We start from the raw sequence: 23,033 nt of genomic DNA, 5'->3' as shown, positions 1-23,033 counted from the left end.
AGGCCAGAAATTACCTAGCTGGATAAAGCAGATACTTGCAGCTTATCCTGCCTCATGGAGTTTTAAGACAATTTCTAAGTCAGCAGAAGGTGTGGTGTGAACCAGGGTGTGATTCTCTGGAGAAGTTCATGGAAAGAGAAGAATCAGAAATGGCGTAGAGAGATGGATGAGGATGAGATACCCTCTGGGTCCTTACATTTAAATGAACTAACTCTTCCTTCTTGCCCAAATCCGATTTGATCAAAGGGCATACAGAGATGAGGCTGATGACCTTTGCAAAGATGAAGAGATCGGGAGGTAATGGGCTGGGATTCAAGATGGAGAACAGAGAATGACTTCCTCATTAGGAACATTTGTGCCCCAAGAGCTGGATTGAGTGCATGAGAAAGAATTTTGCATCCTGTATTTTTACACTCTGTATCCTGCCCTGGCTGGTGTGGCTCAGTGGATTAAGTGGTGGCCTGCAAACCAGGGGGTTGCTGGTTCAATTCCACATCAGAGCACATACCAGGTTTGGGTGCCAGGTCCCTGGTTGGGGGTGTGTGGGAGGCAACCAATCAATATTTCTCTCGCTCTCTTTCTCTTTCCCTCCCTTCTCTCTAAAAGTAAATAAAATCTTTAAATAAATAAATAAATAAATAAATACATAAATAAATAAAAGTCTGAACCCTGAAGAAAGTAGATGGTTGTGGCCAAGGACGAGGAGGAGAAGAAAATGGGCAGTTATTTTTTCATGGGAACAGAGTTTCAGTTCTGCAAGATGGAAAGAGTTAGAGGAGCTGGAGAATGATGAGGGTTGTACAACAATGTGAATGTACTTCATACCACTGAACTGTACACTTAAAAATGATTAAGATAGAGAATGTTGTATTATGTGTACTGCACCACAATAAAAAAACGGGAAGGAAAAAGCATTGTATCTCAGGGCAATGCTGAGGACGGTGTGTGGTTTGTGCTGTGTAGACTTATGTGACAGTCATCTGTGCACATTACACCCGGTCATTTAAGACACAAACCCAAGGAGAGGTTCCTGTGAGCACTGGGCAGGTTATGAGACAGGTGGACTATTTTGAACTGGACTCATGCCCACAATGAGCTGAGCAGAAACAATTATACTTTGGGTCTTCACCTCAAGTCTGAGATGCCCATTCACATTTCTGAGAAAACCCCAGGGCGTTGTTGCTACGACAGATGTCCTTACATGGGCAGAGCTGGTAACACAATGGCTTCCCCAGAGACTACCAGCTGCCGGTGAGCACACCACCTGGAGAATAAACCATGTGTGTCTTACTCTTACTTTTCTGTTTTTATTATAAAGATGCTGCAAAGATTGTAGGGTACTAGGAGCTGACTAAGGATTAAGTTTTGGAGAAATAGGATTGATAGTCATAAAACGAGGCTAGGATAAAAGGAATAATAAAAATACCAAAAAAGAAAAGAAAAACTTTTCTTTTTATGCAGGACCTTTATAAAAGCTTGTAATTTTGACCAAATAACTTGTATACAGATATACATACAATTTTGAAACTAATTAAAAATTGTGTTGCGTTTTCTAATTTTTCAATGTTGAGTATATATTAGTTATTTAGTAACAAAAATCACTTTAAAATCAGCATCTCCTGAATCTCAGAGCTGTAATGTTGAGTGAAAGAAGCCACATACCTAAGAGCATAAATATCGTATGCTTCCGTTTACATAAAATACAAAACTATTCTATGGTGTCAGGAGTCAGGACAGTGATTACCCATTATTAGAGGGGGTGACTGAGAACAGGGATCACGAAAGGGGCTTCTGAGGACATTTAATGTTTCCTGGTTTGTAATTATATTTCAGTAAAATATTTTTTCATGTTTTCATGTTTAGTATTTGAATTAGTTGCTTTTAACGTTGAGAGAAATTAGAAAATAAAAACTTATTAAATGTACAAACCCCACATTTTGTGTTAATGTCACTTGCATAGAAAAATAGACCATTTAAAATGTTAATGTAATTGAAGAGATGAGATACAGCATCATCCTGAATTTTTCTTAATTATTTGACGTGTACCAATAAGCTCAAGTAGCTGTGGCATTTCATAAGCATTAGCATAAAGCTGGCCAACAGAATAGAATTTTGCTCTCTTATCAATTTATAATCCTCTTCAGGGCTACTTTCAATCAGGAAAAATTGAACTCCCCAGCGATGCCAAAGACAGCGTACTGCAGAGGTTAATTAACGAGTCACCCAGAGAAGATTGAACAGCCAGCGTGCTGACACGTTCAAGGGCTAATCGGTCCTGATGGTGTAATTTGCAGGAGTGCTTGGTGTGTACTAGCTGGGTGGGTGACAGCTGCTGTGGGCCCTGATGAGCGAAGTGGGGGGCCTGGGCGGGGAGTGCTTTCACACGCAGGGAGACTTCGACAGAACCAAGTGCCTTCGACCTGGTCACGCTGGTTACTCTCCTTGGAAAGCCTGGTCAGCTACCACAGGTCTCACCAGGCCCAACACAAGCTCAACTCCAAGCTCACCTCCTCTCCCTCAGCCTGCAGGGATGCTCCCTTCCTGAACTCTAGTAGCACAGTCAGCGTGGCACACTTTAGCACTTACTCCTTGGACATTCGTCACGTTTCCCAACTTGATGGCAAGTCAGCTCAGAGCATAATGACTTCTGTATCTCCCACGTTACAGAACATAATTGGTAGGTACAAACATTTTTAAAAATAATAACTGGGGCAAAATGTCGATAGTTGTCCAAGCAGAGGGATGGTTACATGTGGGTTGGTTCTACTACTCTTTCCACTTTTGTGTGTTTAAAAATTCCCTTGAAAGCAGGGTTGGCAGATTTAGCAAATAAAAATGCAGGATGCCCAGTTAAATTTGAATTTCAGATAAACAATGAATAATCTCTTGCTATTAATAATGTATATTTTGTTATAAGTGCACCTATTGCATACATTTTAATTTAATCATATAGTTTATACTATTATTAATATATACTATTTTATTATAACATTGTGTTGGCTATATATTTACATTATTTTATTATATGTTCCCATGACACATACTTATACTAAAAAGTATTGTTTATATGAAATGCAAATTTAACTGAGTGTCCTATATTTTATCTGGCAGCCGGACTTGCTAGAAACTTAAAAACATGATTAGCTAAGAGAAATGGGTGGTAAACATAGTACAATGTCTCTTAGATTGTGATCTGCTGTCACTGGCATCAGAATCCTTATGAAGCTTGGTGATAAGGCAGCTCCCTCTGGTCCTCTACCCTCAGCCTCTAGGTGCCGAGACACTGTTTCTGCTGGTGGGGCTCTGCATTAGCAACAAGATCTGCAGGCGATTCTGCTGCTGCTGCTAGCTGACCTGCTACCCATGCTGCTGCTAGTTTTTCTGATACGATCTTGTACAACATTTCCTTATAGTGGCCTTACTTGAGCAATTTCTACTCTGTTTTTATGTCGGGGACCTGCTTTAAGAGATGTTAATATTTATGTTCCACGACTTACCCACTAAAGATTACAAGTCATATACTGTCATAAATATTCTAGTAGCCTTTTATAGTTAAGCTATGCCTTGAATATTCATCCAGTGGCCTAGCCTCTTAACTACTGATATATATTCTACTAATACATATTCATTGTTATCAAGAAAATGATAGTTGACAAATTTGTAGCTCCTTTCAGTACTTTAAGGTCAGGGCTTCTAGGGCAACCAAATCTCCTGCTTTGCTTGGGACCGTTCCAGTTTTAGCACTGATATCCCCGTGCCCTGGGCTACCCTCTCTCCTGGTTGCCCCTGGCCATCCTATCTGCAGCAGATGTCACAGTAGGCCACCCAGATCCCCACTTTAGGACCAAGGCTCTGTTTTCACCAGGGTCACAGTCGAGACCCTGCTCAGGAAATGGCCTCACTGAAAATTACGCCCTGTCCCCAGGGACAGTAACCTATAGATGCAGCCCCAATCTTCCATTCAGGGTGCCTCTGTCCATTTCGGCTTCAGAGCTCCCTGTCGGGGCAGCTGAGGCCTCTGTGACACCTGTCCTACAATTCAGCTTCTCCCTCTACCATGGGTAACCAAGCTTTTGTCGTCTCTGAGCCACCCTGGAAGCAGAAGAGTTGTCTTGGGCTATACATTAAGTACACGAACACTAATGAAAACTGAATAGCAAAAAAAAAAAAAAAAGTTTTAAGTAAATTTACGACTTTGTGTTGGGCTGCATTTGTAGCCCTCCCGGGTTGCATGCAGCCCGCAGGCCACAGGTTGGATACCCCTGCTCCCCAACCTGCTTCCCGCACCTCCTCACAGGAGCAGCTCCTGAAATCTCTCCCTAATGTACCCTTATAGGGAAATCCAGAGACTGAGAGCCTGGATGAACCTAACCTCCAATGACTGGAACAAGAGTGGGGTGGTCTTAGGAAGCAGAGTCTAAATTAAGATGTTGGAGTGGGTCACCTGCTGACTGGTGGTAGGCAGAGTCCCCGAGGAGGTAGCAGTGCAATTGTAAAACTTTCAACAGTGACAAACTGAGATGGGAAGCCAGGGCAAGAGAGTGAGCTGGAGGGTGCAGCACCCTGTGCACCCAGAGGTTCAGGGACAGCAGCAATTTAAGGCCAGTGGACTGGGATGGCTCTTCCCAGAGAGAGATAAGAGAGGCAGACAGTGATTAATCGCCAATGAACGTGACCAGACCTCCTGGCGTTGAGGCACAGAACTTAAATTACAGGGTAGCAGAGCTCCAGTGAAGGCAGAATTCTCAATCCTAGCCAGTGGTTCTGTCAAAGTCCTAGCCTTAATTGGGAAGGATTGAGATCTTGTGATATGGGATGAAAACACATGGGTTGATGTTCTTGTAAATCTTGACTCACCAGACTTCCTCTGAATCCTCTGGGATGTAGAAAGGGCCCACTTTCCAGGTTTAAAGTTTGCAGTCCCCACTTTTGAAATTGATACAGAGATTTTTGCCTTCCAAGAAAATACCTCCTTCCTTCAAAGAATCTTAACTCACTCCAACCACTCCCATTTCCTACTGCAAACCAGTAACTACAGTTAAGTCACAGCGTAAATAAGTGATGGTCCTGCTAAGGAGAAAAGAGACTATCCCTTGAAGGACCTGTATTGGCAGAAGCTGGAAAAATATAGATCCTCAGTATTCATGGCCAAAGGGAGTGGGGGAAATAAAAAATTGGATAGGGAAGAATTCATTGATAAGAGAGCATTTTCCCATTATATAGGAATTCACCCTGGCAGGGACCCAAAGAGATGGTGCTATCACACTGCTACAATTTTATTTATTTAATTACAGAGAGAGAGGGAAAGACAGGGAAAGCAACATCAACATGTCTGGTTACCTCTCAAATGCACCCCAACTGGGGACTGAACTGGAAACCCAGGTATGTGCCCTGACTGGGAATCTAACTGGTGACCTTTTGCTTCGCAGGACAAAGCCCACCAACCGAGCCACACAAGTCAGGGCTAAGATGACCCTTGGAAGCTTGGAGAAAACATTGTATCAAATAGGTCTGCTGTGTCAATGACACCATATTAGTCACACTACGTGATCAAGAAGTGCCAGCCAATATGGGGAAGACCTTGGTAAGACACTGTGCTTCCAAGGGTGGGAGTTAAACCCTACAAGGTTCAAGGCTCTGCCACATCAGTGAATTTGCAGTAGGGAATATTTAGGGGTGTAGAGACTGGGCTATACTGGGATATCCCCCAAAGTAAAGGTTAAATTGTTGCATTTCATGCCTTCCATACTAAGAAGAAAGCGCAGTGCCAGGTAGACTGTTAGGGTTCTGCAGACAGCCCTTTCGCAGTCATAAATACTTCGGCCTTTTTCCCGGTGGCTGAGATGTCTAGCTTTGACTGCTGCTTTGAAGCAAGTCCCAGGTGCCTGTTGGCTGGATAACCTCTGTGTCCCAGATTTCTGAGTCACCTAGGGGGATTTTCCGGCCATGGGTGTTCTGTAACTCATCAACTACGTGTAAATCACCCACTCTCACTTTTGAAATCTAATAGGCCATTCCCCCCCTACCCTTTTTTTCTTTGTCCAAAATGTCTTATATATCCAGTGTTGCCTCACCGTCTTTGGGAATTTTCAAGGACTTACCATGTCTGTGTAAATTCTCCATGCACATGTATTAAACGTTGCCTTTCTCCTGTTTAAAAAAATACACGGCACACCTGTGCATTTAAAGTCAGCATTGCCAGGTAAACCCCCTCTATCACTCCCCTAAAGTCTTCAGTGAAGAGACACCTCTCTCCCACTGTGGGTACAAGAGGAGGTGGGATTTGTTGTCCACACTCCTGTGCTACAAAACAGACTCTCATACAGAAATGTAAAGCCCCGGGCAACAGAGGACATAAGTACGTACCTTGAAAATTTCAGACAGCCATGGAAATTGAGCCAAATATGGGATGACCAGCAAGACCCCCTGACAAGCGGGTGGCACATCTAATTCATCATGAGACCAATAGGGAAAGTGGTGAAGAGTTGTTAAAAATGAACCTAATGAGTTATAAAAGACAATAAAATGTTAATACTTTTTGCAGGTGTTCTCGAATAAAATATAAAAGTGCTGCTGAAGCTTTAACCCTTGTTTCCTGATCATCCCAGACAGGGGATAAAATTGGGATCCCAATATAAAATAGTGTTTCTCTGGCTCTTCCCCAAGGGGTATCACCATTTCCCCCCTTGGGCTCTGCTCCACGCCCCCAGGATTCTGTCTGCAGCTGAGGCAGCCAGCGCCTGGGCCAAATGTGCCTGATTTCTCCTGCAGATGCCCTGGCTGCCCCAAAGGCAGGGAAGCCAGGGTGGAGGCTGCTAGCCGCCAAGCTGCCCCTGTGGCTGCTACCCTTTGGGCCCTCAGAGCCCCATAGAGAGTCCAGAAAAACTGCCTTCAGGGCCTTGACCTCCCCCTGTCACACACTCCTAGGACAGGAGCTGGGCTGGGGGACAACCCAGGTAACCCACACTCCCTGGTACTCAGCAGTGGCATTTCCACTAATCTGAGATTCAGAGGGGATAATTTTTAAACATCTTTTCATATGATAAAATCTTTTTCAATATTACTCATGTGACTTGGGGTGGTAAACACACAATACAGTGTACAGATGACATGTGGAATTGTGCACCTGAAACCTGTATAATTTTGTTAACTAGCATCACCCCAACAAATTCAATAAAAAGAAAAAACAACCCCCCAAATATTAATCATGCAACAAAATGAATAGTGATAATGACTAAAAGGGAATCACAACAGTGATGAGTAATAACATTTCTTATGACTAATAATATTACCTTCTGCAAATTCGCCAATGACTTCACGAGAATTATCTTTGCTTCTTCATAGTCAAAAGACGTTTGACTCATAGTTGACCAAAGAACACTATTTATTTTAATTTTGAAATGCTTTTTCCCATAAAGTAACAGATGTGAAAAGTTCACCGAAAACGTGAAATCTTATGGCTGTTACATCTGTGTCAAAACACGTTCAATCTTGCTCTAAGAAAAATGCAAATTAGAATGTGCAGTAGTATTTATACTTCTCAGATTTTGGTCAAAGATTAAAGAGTTTGGTGACATAATATGTGGAAGAAGATGTAAGAAAGCAGGGATTCCGATACATTGCAGATAGAACTATAACCTGGAGAACCCCAAAAATGATGGCAATAGCTGTCAAAATTACAACCGTGCACGCCTTTTGGTTCTACGTTCTGTGTGTAGGATTTTTTCCCCACCGACCTTACACATGAGCGAAATGGGGATGCAAAGGTTATTTACTGCAGCATTGTTTGTAATGGCCTATAATTGGAAACAACATAAATATCCACCAATAAGGGGCACATTGAATAAACTAAAAAACAGAATTTATTTATAAAAAGTTGTGTATTTATTCTTACATGTTTAAACTTCAGTCACCTTCAAAGTACTTTCCACGTAATGCAATACACCTATTGAGACATTTTTTCCCACTGCTCAAAAGAATTTTTTAACTCGTCGATTCTGATGCTGACGAGTTTTTTAACTTCCCCCTAGTGCTTCTGCCATTTTTTGTTTCACCTCTTCCACATTGGCAAAATGTTTCCCTTTGAGGATTTTTTCATCCAGGGAAACAAAAAAAGTCACTCAGGGCCTGATTGGATGAATAGGGAGGTGGGGGCAAGGAGTCATGTCGTTTTGGGTCAAAACCTGCTGAACACTCAGCACGATGTGGGCTGATGCACTTGTACATCACTGATCAGGAAATGGACAACACTTTGAAAGAATCTTCAAAAAAAATTCACTGAAGCCAAATGCAGCATCTCACAGCAATGCCAGCTGGTCCACTGATACAGATGGGCTCCTAGAACACTCACCTAGTGGGGAAAGCCTATACTACAAGGGGCCTACACTCCAGAAGATAATTCTGTTTTTTTAGGTCCCCCCTCACCTATATAATGGGGATGTTTTTAAAACTACATTGAAGAGAATATAAGGAGGTGGGTTACTGGAAGCAATTGTGTCCTTGGTCATGAAGGATGTTCTAGAAAATATGCTAGGCCTTTTTAGCATCCAACCTCCACACATGTGCATTGAGAGTCATCAGCCTAGCTGTTCCAAGGAGGCAAAAGTCTTCAATACTAGTAAATTGAACAATTCTCATTTCCATTGGGGACCTGTTTTTCTCTATTCTCCCTTTGTGTAGCAGAGCAAAGAACCTGTTATTTGAAGACATGAGGTTGAACGGGACTAAGTATGTTATTTTAGCAGCACCTCCCTAGCAAGTCTGTACCGGCTGAGTATGAACTGGGAGGAGTGCGCGGTGGTTTTACTTCAGGAAGTTCCTGAACTGACTCTCCACAAAAGTTGGCTCTTGTTGAAGATTACATTGACCTCGTGAACTGCTCGTGCATATTTAAAACTTCCTGGGAAGCAAGACCATCAGGAAGAAGTTTCCAGTTATTACGTTAACCAGGTTACAATGATGAGTAGCACTTTGAACACATTTTTCTTCATATTCCATCTGCCTCTTCTACCAGTGGGCTGTGCCCCCCTGAAGAGCAGGAATGGAATAGAAACTCAGTAAGTATTTCTAAATGAATAATATGAAATTAGTACTTGGATTTGACCCTTAAAGAGAGGTTCTTGGAGAGAGACAGTTCTCGTCCAATTCACCACTTGTTATCTTTGTAACACTGAACAGATCATTTAAATTTTATTTTTCTTCCCTTTTAAAACAATTTTGGCACATTTAAGCAGACAAGTGTAAAGAATAATACAAATGAATGTCTATCTGCCCCCAAGTTTTATAAAATTTTGATATTTTGTCGGATGTCAAAGAGAGAGTCACACATGCCCATCAAATCCTATTTCATGTTCTTCCTCCTGGGTACAAAAGGACTGCTCTCCTCGCCCACCGTGCGGTTAGATTGGTTCAGTGAGACCAGTTGTGCCAATGCGCTGTGAGCAGGCGTGTGTGTGTTACTTCCAAGGTCAGCAGAGAATGACTGAGTTCTCTGTGCTCTCTTCCCCTGTGGCAGAGACCGGGGGGCCATGTTTTCAAATGGTGGTATCAGAAGATTCTGGAACCTCATCAGCCGATCGCTGGATGGATCAGTGTTTGAGAATTTCCCTTGCTCTATCCACAGCTTCATCAACACGGAGTTTTGTCAGCTTTTAAAACTTTTTTGGCAGTTTGATGATGTGAAATCATTGTTTTAATTTGTATTTTGCATATGATTATGAGTGATACTGGGCGTCTTTTCAAATGCTTGTCATTTCGGTTCTTCTTCTGTGAGTGCCTGTTCATATCCTTCACCCGTGGTGGGGGTGGGGTTCATTATCCTAGTGTTTTATAGGAATACTTTCCATACAGGGTGGGCAAAAGTAGGTTTACAGCTGTTCATGTGAAAAATAATACAATCATTAATACATAATAATACAAGAATAAAGTCTGTGTTTTGCATACTCACAACTGTAAACCTACTTTTGTCTGCACCTGCATTTTGGAAACGAATCTTTTATCAGTTACACTCACTGCAAATACTTTCCCCAAATCTGTAGCCTATAGTTTTACTTTGTTTAAAGTATCTTTGATGTGTAGTTTAAATTCATCAGTCTCATTCCTCTGCTTTGGATAAGAATTCTTCCCTATCTCAAAGTGATAAAGGTATTTTCTTATATTTAATTTTGAAAATGTTAAAAGCTTGCTTTTCATTTTTAAGTCTTTAATCCATTGGTAATGGGGTGTGTGTGTGTGTGTGTGTATGCGTGCGTGTGTGGTGTAATGTAAGAACACTGAGTCCCAGCGGCCAGCCAGCACCGACTGCCAGGCTTGAGAATGAGATCATCTTGGACCCTCTAGGTACAGGCAGGAGGTCATATGGCTACCTCTGTGACCCCAGCTGAGCTTGAAAAAAAGAACCTCAGTTATCAACACACAGGATTGTGAGACACACTATAACACTGACGTTCTAATTTGCCGTGAGCTGGGGTGGGTTGTTAGCAGAATAGAGGTCTGAAAGACTGCTCTGCAGAGATGTCCAAACAGCTTCTACTTCACTGGGGCTGCAGAGAAAAGGGACTTCTCTCTGAACATATCAATTGACGGTGCAGTTGGTAGGTATATTTCCTCAACTACATACCACTCCAGGGACAAGAGTGCTCATTTCCAGTTCAGTGTTTGGAACTTTTGAGAAACAATGTCTCACTGTCACTCTCCTGTTGTCTGACCCCGTATTCTAGGGGTACTCTGGCTGGGATATCAAAGGACCAAATATTTACTCACACCACATCTGCTTACCACATTTGTTCATCTCTTCTACTGGGGTATTACACAGATTCATGCAAATATCATCTTGATAGATTTGGAGTTACTCAGAACATCTTCTCATAAAGACAAAAATGAGAAACAAATGGCCAATACAAATACCAAGGGTTGCATAGACTTAATTCATAGTTAAAGAAATGCAATTTCAAGCAATGAGTTTCCAGGGCTGCCATGTATAGCTGTTCAGTTTAAGCACTGTGCAGGGTTGACTGGCCAAGGGGAGAGTGGGGCAGAAATAAGAGTTCTGAATGGCAAATTCCAAAAGGGAAGATATTGGTCAAGAGGTACAAACTTCCAGGTATAAGGTGAATTTGTTCTGGGGATCTAATGTACAGAATCATGGTTACAGTTAACAATATCGTATTATATACTTGAAAGTTGTTAAAAGAGTACATCTTAAATGTTCTCACCACACACAAAAAATATGGTAATTTTGTGATGTGATGGAGTTGTTAGCTAACAGCTATGGTGATCATCATTTTGCAATATGTGAGTGTATCAAATCAACATGTTGTATACCTCAAACTTACACAATGTTCTATGTTAATTATATCTATAGCTGGGGGGAAAGGAGGTTTTGGGGAAGCCAGCTCTGAGTCTGAGACTGAGATAAGTGTCCTGAAAGCTTATTACTTGGAGAGCACGGTTGGGGCCGCCACCTGTGGGAAGAAAGGGAAGGACTCAGGATTGGGCAGGGAGAAGGTGGAGTGCGACACAGACTCAGCAAAGGCCTCCACTAAGCCGGTCCCAATCTATGGAGCTGGGATGGCCCTTCACAGTTGTCCTGCATCGGGACAAGAGAGCCAGGCCTTGATGTACCCTGGCATCAAGATGTCAACGGATGAGGAAGAGAATGTGACCTTGGGAGATGGAACTCTTAGGTTGGGTCATTTCTTTTCTTTCTTTCTTTTTTTTTGGCTGGGTGATTCCTGGAGAGGACTGTCTCCCATCACCCGAGGGAGTAAGTCCTTCAGAGCTGAAAGAGGTACTGGTTGGTACATTTAGCACTACTTCTGCAGCAAAGCCAGTTTTCTGTCATTCTGTCCAATGACACTTTAAATTTGTCGGTGAAAGTCCAGTTAGTCCTTTCAGTGAAAATGGATACAGCTAAGAACAGTACTGGGTTTTGGCTCTTGCTCCTTACTCTAGCCTCTAATATTAACATATTGACCAACATTGTTTAATTGCTTGTCCTCCCAAGTGCTTAACTTCTTGTGTTAAGTAATTGTAAAATATAAAATGTCTTCTATATCAGAAAAGTCACTGTTCTTTTTTTCACTTTCAATATTTTTTCCTTTCGATATTATTATTATTGTTATTTTTGGTTTCAGATGTACAGCATAGTGGTTAGGCAACCATATACTTTACAAAGTGTTCCCCCTGATATTTCCAGTATCCACCTGGCAAACTGGCACCATACATAATTATCACAATAGTCACTATTCATTTTTAAAAAACTCTTTTTAAAAAATGTTGCTTCCCTGCTTCCCCCCTTTCACTGTTTAAGACTCACTGAAGTAGTTTTAAACCCTCTGGTTAATTTTCCATCTGCTCTTGGGAATTAAAAGAATACAGATTTTTTCCTTCTGTGTAGCGCACATGTAAGAAATACTTTGCACAGAAAGCCTCATTCTTTAAATAAAATTACGTTTTATTGAAGCTGAAGAAGCACATCACCTTATAGTGATTTTATATTAATAATTGAGCTAGCTTGTTTTGCCAGCTCAATAGGGTAATTTGAAAATAATTCAGTTGGCCTTGTTTACAGGAATGTACCACATTGTAAATGAGTTTATCTGCAGAATCTGGATGCCATCAAAGCATAATGGAACATAACCTCCCTTTGGAAAAAGAAATCACGCAGCTTCAGGGGAAGACAAAGGAAAGCCCTCTGGGAGAGAGCTAGTGCTTCTGAGTTTGTGGGTTTTGCAAGATTGGTCTGGGGTTGGATGGCAGTAATACTTGGCTTCAAAGCAGTCTTGATCCCTCAGTAATTCCCTAATCCCTGTTGTTATGTGAACCAGCAAACATTTGAAAGGCAAAGCTGGAGAGTGGAATTAGGGTGGTCTCCTGAGTGAGGCAGAAAGGCTCAGTGGGTGCAAAGAACTTGTAGGATTCCACTTAACGCTCACATTTTGAGGACTTTAGTGAATATCGATTAGAAGAAGCAAAATGTTCAAGTCTCAGCATAATTATTGGTGCTAACCACAGACCACCAAAGTGCTTCCATATTAGAGGAGGAGTCACAAAAAGAGGGAGATCTTCCACATTTAAAAAACATGTCTGAGCCCTAGCTGGTGTGGCTCAGTGAATTGAGCGCCGGCTTGTGAACCAAAGTATCACCAATTCGACTCCCGGTCTAGGGCACACACGTAGGTTGCGGGCCAGGTCCCCAGTAGGGGTGCATGAGAGGCAACCACACACTGATGTTTCTTTCCCTCCTCCTCTCTAAAAATAAATAAATAAAATATTTAAAAAAAAAACCCATGTCTGAAACTCCAGGGAATAGGACAGAACCTAACACAACAGAGATAGAAAAGAGAACAGCCCAGAAGTTTAAACGATGACACTGAGGTCTAAGTCAGAGGCCAGCGCTATCACTCCTTTATAAATTATCTTTGTTAAAACAACAGAAAGGTGTTCCTTTGGGTAGACAGACTCATAAGCTCTCAGCCTAGTTAATAAAATGCAGGCTGAGTTTCAGCCTCCCCCTACCTCTTCAGGGGTGTGCATTTGTGTGCTGCTTTCCACAAGCCAAAGAAAAATCTAGAAACCAGAATTCCCGACTTGGTTGTTTGGGGGGGTGAGGCGATTAAAGTCAGCACCGTTTGAACAGAAAATAACTTTTCTAGCAATGAGGCACAGAGCAGGGTAGATTAGACTTGGCAGTGAGGTCAGGGTTGGAAATCCGGGCACTGTCGTTCTAGGGCATGTCCACAGTGGAATAAGGAAGAGGGACTGGAGAATGCCACCTCCGGGGTCAGGCTGTAGTAAAGGCCCTGAAAGGAGAATGACGACGAAGGGTACCTGGGAACTGGTCAGCTTCCTGGTCTGTATCATGCTGTACTGTGATGCTGAAGTTTTTCTTCCCAAATTCCCTCTGGCCGAAGTGAGTTATCTGAGCTGAGACGTTGTGGGGGAACTGAGTGTGGAGGGGGGGAGGGCTGGGAATTGGGCTTTGATAAGAAAACCAAAACAAAGCCTCCACTTGATTTTGGGTGATGACAATTAAGAATACACTCGAATTTCACTAGACATGAGACACGATATAAGTTCTCAATTTATTCCCTTCAGTCCAATGTTGTTTTTAAGCTCTGGACAAATAAATAGGCAATGACATAAATTGGTATCACTGTATTAGAAATATGTTGTGTAGTTCAATTTAAGGTCAAGTGAGAATTTAAGGGAATGCGGAAAGCATTCTATATAACATTCAGCATCTAAGTATAATTGCTACTATTACCTTTCAAGTAAAACAGTTTAAAGTAAAAAACAAAAACAAAAACTTATGTAGTCATTGATCTCAGGGACTTTGAAATAACTGCTGAGATGCCATCTAAGTGGGTTTTTTTTTAACTGCCATTGGAACTTTTCATAATTAAAAAAAATTCATTAGGCAAGTTTAAAGTATTTCACCTAATTACCAGGGTTGACTACATTGCATATGAATTTTCCAGTCGAAACGACCCTGATGCTAACTCTGCAAGCATAAGGGTTAAAATTTCAGTTTACTGAATCACTGAAAAGTTAGTGTAGTTTTCTTGAAGTCTGGTCCTTTTAACACCAATCTTGCAAGACGGCACTTTAAAATGCAGATTCTCGAGAGCCCAGGGAGAGAAGCATCTTGGTCGGACCGGCCCCACTGGGGACTCTGAGGAAAACCCACTACCAGGGAGATGCCGTGCGTCACCTTGGGTAAAGGAGACCCCAACAAGCCGGGGGGGGGGGGGTGCGACGTCCTCGTCTGCCTTCCTCGTGCGAGCCTGCCGGGAAGAGCACAGGGAGAAACGCCCAGACTCACCCATCAACTTCTCCGAATTCTCCAAGAAATGTTCAGAGAGATGGGAGACAATGTCTGCAAAGAAAAAGCCAAAGTTCGGAGACATGACTACGAGTGACAAAGCTCGCTATGACAGGGAGATGAAAAACTACGTTCCTCCTGAAGGTTACAGACAGGAAAGAAAAAGAATCCCGATGCCCCTGTGAGGCCTCCCTCCGCCTGCTTCCTGCTTGGCTCCGAACGTCATCCAAAGATCAAAAGTGAGCTCCCCGCTGTATCCACGGGGGATACTGCAAACAAATTGGGTGAAACGTGGCCTGAACAGTCGGTCAAAGATAAGCAACCAGATGGACACGAAGCAGCTGAGCTAGAGGAGATGTATGAAAAGGACACTGCCGCACACCGTGCCCAGCGGGACACGCGAAGTGGGAAAAAGGCCCCGGGCAGGTCGGCAGGCTCAAAGGAGAAGAAGGAACCAAAAGAGGGGGAGGAGGAGGAGGAGGAAGGTGAGGAGGAGGCAGAGGACGCCGAGGGAGAACGAACGGCTCTCCCGCAGGGATGTGCGTGGGGTCTGAGAGCCCAGGCAGTGATTTTGCTGAGAATGTGAATTCAGGCGCAGCTCAGTGTTACAACAGCTGCAGTGTAAGAACTGTACCGATTTTTGTATAGCTAATACGATTCTTTGTAGAGAAAAATACTGTTGAAAAAAGCAGGTTGTAGCTGTTTGGGGGGCTACCACATACAGTGAGATAGTAAGGCTTCTGATGTTAAACGTTTCTAAATATGTGATGGTTTCTTAATTTCTTGCATGTATGGTAGCACAGCAAACTCTGAGGAATTAGTTCCAATAGTAAATTTTGGGTTTTTCAGAATGTTGCATTGTGTTTTAAAACAATTTGGCATAAAATTATGTATATTAAAAAATAAATAAAAGGCAGATTCTGGGGTTAAAATGTTTGAGAAATACAAGATACTCCTATGCAGAAATACAAAACACATTGGCCCATTAAAAGTTCTGTAGTAAGAGAAACTTTAAAACTTCGTTTAACCAAGAGTTCCCCAAAGTTATATGGCTACAGTACTCCTTTTTTTTTAAGTAAAATTTTGATTGACTTAATATTGTTTCAATTATAGATTGTTGCTTAAGAAACCTCCCTTAAATTTAGTGCCGTAAGTTAACAGCAGTTGTTTTTTTAGTTCATGAATGTGCAGTGTGTCCGGGGCTCGGCAGGGAAGACTTGGCTCTTCTCCACCTGATGTCAGCTGGGGTCACTCCCCTAGAGGCTGGAAGATAACTTGAGGATGATTTACTCACGTGGCCGTTAGGTGGGAGCTCAGCCAGGGCTGCGGGCCTGGGGCCTGTGTTCCTTTCCACCCAGGTCTCCCCACAGGAGTCTCTTCATGGGTTGTTTGGGCTTTCTCAGAGCACGGTGGCTGGTTTCCAAGACTGAGTGTCCCAAGTGACAAGAAATGGAAACGGCCAATTTCTTAAGGAATGGGTCTGGAACCTGGGAGTGCCACTTCTGCCATGTCACATTGGTTAAGGTGTCACAGCTCCAAGATTCAAGAGGAGGGTTCCTAGATGGCCGTCCCCTCACCTCTTGACAGGATGAGTTTCAAAAAAATGTAGTGGCTATATGTTAAAATTATACACACAGAAAAACATGCAACTCATAATAAGAGCAGAGTTTAGTGCATATTTGCATAATAAACTCACCCATGTAATTAGCATCCAGAAGTGTCCCACTGTGTCCCCTACTAGTCACGGGCCCTCAAAGGTAACCGACACCCTGAGCTCTCATACTAAAGGTTAGTACAGGGTTTGCCCACCTGAGCTGGATGATTCCTTGCTGGAGCTGGGGGTGGGGAACTGTCTCGTGCATTACAGGATGTTTAGCAGCATTCCTGGACCCTACCTACCATATGCCATTAACCCCTGTCCCCTCCACTTATGACAACCAAAAAAGTCTGCAGAAATTGCCAAATATCCCCTGTGGGGGGTGGGTAAGCAAAGTCACCCTCAGCTGAGAATCACTGGGCTAGAACATCTAGCCTTTTATTATTTGTCCACACCCCAGTTAACCATTGAGAATATACATTCCAAGAGGCTGCAGTTTTTTGTGTATTTGCTTGTTTTTTTAATATTTTGACACTGACTAATTCTCCAGTCATCCGTACTGGGGTATATAGTAGGATACTGCCGAGCATCCTACTATAGTACCAAATAGTACCAAAATTGAGACCATCTGTTAAGTGAAGGAGTGCATAGGAGGTGGCAGTTCTAGAAAATTGAGGAGTCAACCCTGGAATATATATTTTTTATTCAGCTGAATCTTCAATCACAAGTCATTGGTTCATTTTTGTTAGAAATGGCCATTTTATAAAGTTCACATGAATTAAAAAGTCGGAAATAGATAGGACTCTAATAGGAACCTGTATGGGTTAATTTCCTCCTGCAGCAGCATGAAACATGAGCCACAGAAATAGAAGACTGTGATTTCCCAGACAAACAGGCAGTGTTACAAACTTCGGTTTCTAATTGTGGCAGCTTTGTGAAACAGGAATGTGCAGTAATATAGTTTTCATTAAAAACCTGCTGCTCAGAAAGATTAGAAGAGTTGAAGGAGGGCACACAGTGCAATATACAGACCTTGTATCCTAGCAACACACACTTGAAACCTATATGGTCCTATTAACTAATGTCACCCTCATAATTGAATAAAAAATAGAAAAAAAGAAAAGAGTTAAGGAGGAAGATTATAAGACGGTGGTAAGAACCTGTTATTTCCTTGCAGGGAAAACTTGAACATTTCTTTTGGAAGATAGCTTCTGACATTACTCTGAAAACATCCCCCCCTCCACTCCCAAGGCATGTGTCAGGCTTTCCTATCTTAGGGTAAATTTTTGAAGGGTTATTCCAATAACAGTTTTTGGTAGAAACAGGATTCTCAGCGAATTTCAACACACAAGTCCTTCTTTTTAAATTCCTAGCTGCATTTATTTATTCTTCAGTCACAATTGCATCAGAAAAAATGGACACAGTTACTAGTATGTGTGTAAGACACCTAAAGTTAGGGGCACCATGAAAACAGAATGTTACCGTCGTGAGGGGCCTTAGAGATCATGTTGAAGAAGCAATCTACTACCAAAATTGTCCCTTATTTTCTGAGTCATTCTGAATTGTTTCGTCTCCCTGAAGCCACCTCTGTTAAAAGTGAAAGTCAGAGAGCAGTGACTTGCCCACAGAACTAGTTAATGAAGGGACAAATAATTTTGAGCCAGTGCCCAAAACTTTCACATCCAGCTTGTTTTCCTTATGAAACAAAGATAGAACTTCAATATATAAAAGTATGGACACGAATAGCACAAAATCTTCATTAACTCCAAAGGGTTGGCTGCCTGACCACTGCACCTAGTTCATGTCTGAATGAAATAAATCCAACATTGAGCACTCAAGTCCTTCAAGCTCAAAAGATCTAGATTTTTAACCTGCAGTGTGAGTGCCACTTGTAAAATAAGTGTGTCTGTACAGTTTTTGTTTTTTAATTCCTCCAGATTGGAGAATGATGTTAAGTCTTGACATTCCACCGCCAAATGTTTGTGACTCATTTCAGCTGAAGCAGCTAAGGATGAGGAGAGGGTGGGAGTGAGAGTGTAATACTTCTGTGTGACGCAGAAAGAGACATGAAGTCAAAGGGAAGGTATTTTTAGATTCTCTTTTTGAAACAAAAATAGCTTATCAGGTGATTTGTTTACTTTTAAAGTAGGAAAATAATGACTAAAAATCCGATTTGGAATTTTCTGAATGACATACAATCCTATTTCAGGAGTATAATTGTCATGATTACAGGTTACTTTTTAAAACTGCCTGAAAAAAATTCTTTCTAAAAATATGACTCCACAAGTATAGACAAATGTATTCCCACCACCGTCCTTGTACACCAGAGGAATGTGCCACTTCCATGTAACCTTCCCAGTAGCATTTAAAAACTTACTAGTAAATTTGCTGCCTAAATTAGAGATAAGGAAGGGAAAAGAATTGGCATGTAATTTGAGTTGAGTAGGTATAAAGTTCTTTCAATTTCATTCATTATTCAACACAAATTTATGGAATAGGAAGATACGTGGCTAGTTGCAGGGGTTGTAGGGATGAGCAGGACACAGCCGCTGTCCTCAAAGTGCTCCCCGTCTAGAGGGAGACACATACATGAGCTCACAATGCACTCAGATATACACATGCCTACACACGAGCGTACACTCAAATACTCGTACACACATATTCACACACACGTTCACACAAACATACATGCTCCCACACATTTACATATACTCACACATATTCACACATAAACATACACACACATATACACCTACACATACATACCCACACATACATGCCTGGGAGCTAACAAAGGGGAGACAGTGAGTACCGTATGTTTTCAGGTTAAGAAGGAAAGGAGAGAGAAACAGCCCTGGGTGGCAACAACCCTGTGAGACAGCTATTACAGCAGCTCAGCAAGGCTAAGGAGACAAACTCAGTTGTTCAGTGCTGAGGAGTTTGGGTTTGCAAGATGTGGATTCCAGTTCAAATCTGCCGTTACTGTGTCTGAGTAACTGTCTCAGTTTTCCTCTTTTATGGGGGCTATCATAGTACCTACCTCGTAAGGTTGATATGAGATTTAAATGAGCTTTAACTGAGGTGTGTGTAGGTCACTTAGCACAGTGCTGGCGTGTAGTAGAACTCAATACATATCCAGTGAAAAAATTTGTTTAAAAATCCTCACCCAAGGATATGTTTATTGATTGTTTTTTTTTTAAGAGAGAGAGGGAGAAACAATGGTTGGTCTCTTTCCATGTGTGCCCCCAACAGGTTACTGAACCTGCACCCTAGGTATGAGGCCTGACCAGGAATCAAACCCGCCACCTTTTGGTGTACGGGACAACATTCCAGCAACTGAGCCACCTGGCTAGAGCAGTACATATTCAATTTTTAATTTTTAATGGTGTCGTTATTTTTAGTGAAGGTTAGATACCTGGCAAATTGTGAAGATAGTTCTCCCCTCACTAAGCTGTTAGTGAGCATGTTTTGAGGGTGAGTGGAACCAAAAAAGTGTGTAATAAATAAATACTTTACATGGTCACTGGTTAAACTTCACTTTTACAAATAATACAAACATATATTTATCAGGGCCATTTCCCAGTGGGCTCCCAGGGCCCGCTGGGAAAATCTGTACCTGTCTAAATGATATCTCATTGGTATTATTAAATAATGTCTGTGGCTATAACATCACGGAAAAAAATGTATAGGCTACTACTAACTCCATCACCATTTCACCAAAGTATGTTAGACTTGATCACCTCATTTAGACAATACTACCAATACCATTTGATGTTATTCACTGATGAGTCAATTCATAAAATCTAGAAATAGAGGTGGCTAATATACATATGAAAAGATGTTACATCACTAATAATTAGAGAATTGTAAATGAGAGGTTATTTAGGGCTATCAGCTTGACAAAGATTAAAAAGATGAGATAATACGTTGGTGCTATTCAGGGTGTGGTGAAACTGACATTCTCATATATGGCTAGTAGGAGTATGAACTAGTATAACCTTTCTAGAGGTCAATGTGGCCATACAGGTAAAAGCATTGTGACTATGGTCTTTGACTCAGCAGCTCTACTTCTTGTATTTTATCTTAAGGAAATATAATGAGACAAATAACCAAAGATGCTTGTATACGCATGCTCACCGCAGTGTTGTTTATGATGACAAAAATTTGGAAACCACCTAAATGCCTACCAACAGGGAAATTCTTAAATAAATTATGGGACGCCCTGGGACTCCACGCACCTGTTAAAAAAGATTAGATAGATCTGTATGTAATGGCATAGAAAGAAACCCATGATCCATATTGGATACCATTTTTAAATTAAAAAAGTGTACGCATAGAAAAAATCTAGTTAAATATCTATAATATATCTCTATCTCTTTATCTAACTTTTTAAAAGCAGCTTTATTGTGGTATAATTTACACACCAAAAAATTCGGCCACTGTTAGTATACAATTCAATTATTTTTAGTAAATGTCTACAGTTGCACAGTTACTACTACTAACAAGTTTTAGAACGTTTTGGTTACCCCCAATAGTTCCCTCATGTTCATAGGCTTACCTTTCACAGTGGTTAGACTGGGGCTGAAGTTGGGTAGGGGAAGGCAGGAGGAAAAACTACAGACAGCTTCCTAGTTCATTTCTGTGTTATTTCAATTAATTTACAACAAGGATATACTATCTTTTAATTTGAGAAAACAATAAACGTTTTTTCCTATTTTGAAAACAAAAAGGAAACAGACGTAAACCCTTTGACCCAAATTTACTTCTGGTCATTTTTCTAAGGAAATAATCAAATATGTGGAAAAGGATTTGTAAACAGAGATATTTATCAGTGTTTTGTCTAAAATAATCAAAATATCTCAGGTTTGAAGAAAACAAATACTAATGGTATAATGCAAACCTTTATATGCAATGTAATTTAGTTCACATAAAAAAAAGTTAATCCACAGCCAAAAAGTCCTCTTTGGAACTATAATATAATCTTACCAATGGTAATATCTGGGTGGTAGAATTAAAGTACTTTTTATTTTATTCTTTGTGAATTTATTAGTTTTCCACAATGAGTAGGTATTACATCTAGTGCATCTACCTACATAAATGATAATAACTAAAGATAGATTATTGTTTTCACAGGTGTATACAACTGCCAAAACATAAAAGTGTATATTTTAAATATGTACAGCTTATTGTATGCCAATTATGCCTCAATAAAACTATTAAAAAATAGAGGGATCTTGAGAAACAAAATCATTCTAACCTCGTACTGGAAGAAGAGTTTTGCTAGACCATTTTGGGGCTGGAGGGCAAAATGTTTGGGCATTATGCAGATAGTAACTGGGCTTTTGCTCCAGATAACCTCCATTCATTCAAGGGATCTGCCTTCCTATTGTATGCCAGGAATGTTGTCAGGTAGTTGGATACAATGAAGAGCAACCACTGCTCTGAAAATGTTCCCTTCTGGGGGAGGACAGGAAGTCAGGTCACTATCTGATAGATTCTAGCCTACGCCCACAATGCTCAGGCAGTCTGCTGGTGTTGTCCCAATGGGCCTGGAGGCAGATCAGGAAGCCAAAGCCTTAGTAGGTGGTTCAGGTGAAGTCTCGAAGGGTAGCAAGGGATTACAGCTGTGGAAGTGGCAAGGAGGAGGTAGATTGTCCTCAAGGAGGGTCAAGAAGTGGGCTTAAACAATTGAAAAAAATTTTTTTTTTTAATGTTTAGAGAGAGGGCAACGGAGGGAGAAAGAAAGAGAAACACTAACGTGTGATTGCCTGTATTGCCTCTCGCACACGCCCTACTGGAGACCTGGCCCTTCAACCCAGGCACGTTCCTTGTCTGGGAATCAAACCAGTGACTCTTTGGTTCCCAAGCCCGCGCTCAATCCACTGAGCCACACCAGCCAGAGCCACTGGTTGCTTCTTTATGTGTTCTGGCGGAGATCTAACCTCCAATCTTAGTGAATGCCGACAGTTTTCTAACCATCTGAGCTACCTGGCCAGGGCTTAAATGATTTTTAATGTATCTGTGTCTATCTTACCTAAACATTTGTAACAACAGCAAGAACTAAAATCAAGCGTTTGCTGAGGCTGCAGGTACCGCGTAAAGGGCTTACATCCATTGCGGCATTGACTCCTCTCCATAAGGAAGAAACTGAGTTTGGGAAAGGTTACTGCCCAGGGTCACAGAGCTGGTAATCTCTGGCTCCAAAGCCCCCAGCCACCACACATAGTCCTCTCTCACTGTACTCTTGGACCCTTTTGAGAGTGAAAAATGTCCACTTTCGGGCCACAATTGGGGCAGCTCAAATTTTCCCAGATCCAGAATGGAAGCAACATCCTCTAGCAAAACCAACAGGGTCGTGCCCGCTGAGGGAACTCCACCAAAGTCGTGGGCTGATAGGATTTTAGGGCTCAAGGGGGAAAACGAGGGGCAACCCGCAAAGAACGACAAATGCCAAGCGTCCACGTCGCACCCAGCGCAGCACGTTCGTGAGCCCCTCAAAACCGTCAGCAAGCTGAGCGCAACGCGATGAGCTCAACGCGCGTGCGCGCGGCCAGAGGGCACGCCCCCGCGCCAGCGCGGTGAGTGGGGCGCGCGACCGGGGGAGCGCGCGGG

At 41.9% G+C, this 23,033-nt stretch overlaps 1 pseudogene; it reads left to right on the top strand.

Moving 5' to 3' along the window:
- The first annotated feature begins 14,699 nt into the window (after positions 1–14,699).
- On the top strand, positions 14,700–15,410 carry LOC112300459 (high mobility group protein B2 pseudogene; annotated as a pseudogene).
- Positions 15,411–23,033: the final 7,623 nt, after the last annotated feature.

This window comes from Desmodus rotundus, chromosome 4 (genome assembly GCF_022682495.2).
Source record: "Desmodus rotundus isolate HL8 chromosome 4, HLdesRot8A.1, whole genome shotgun sequence".
In the NCBI taxonomy this organism is placed as follows: Eukaryota; Metazoa; Chordata; class Mammalia; order Chiroptera; family Phyllostomidae; genus Desmodus; species Desmodus rotundus.
This window is presented reverse-complemented; position numbering and strand designations above follow the sequence as displayed.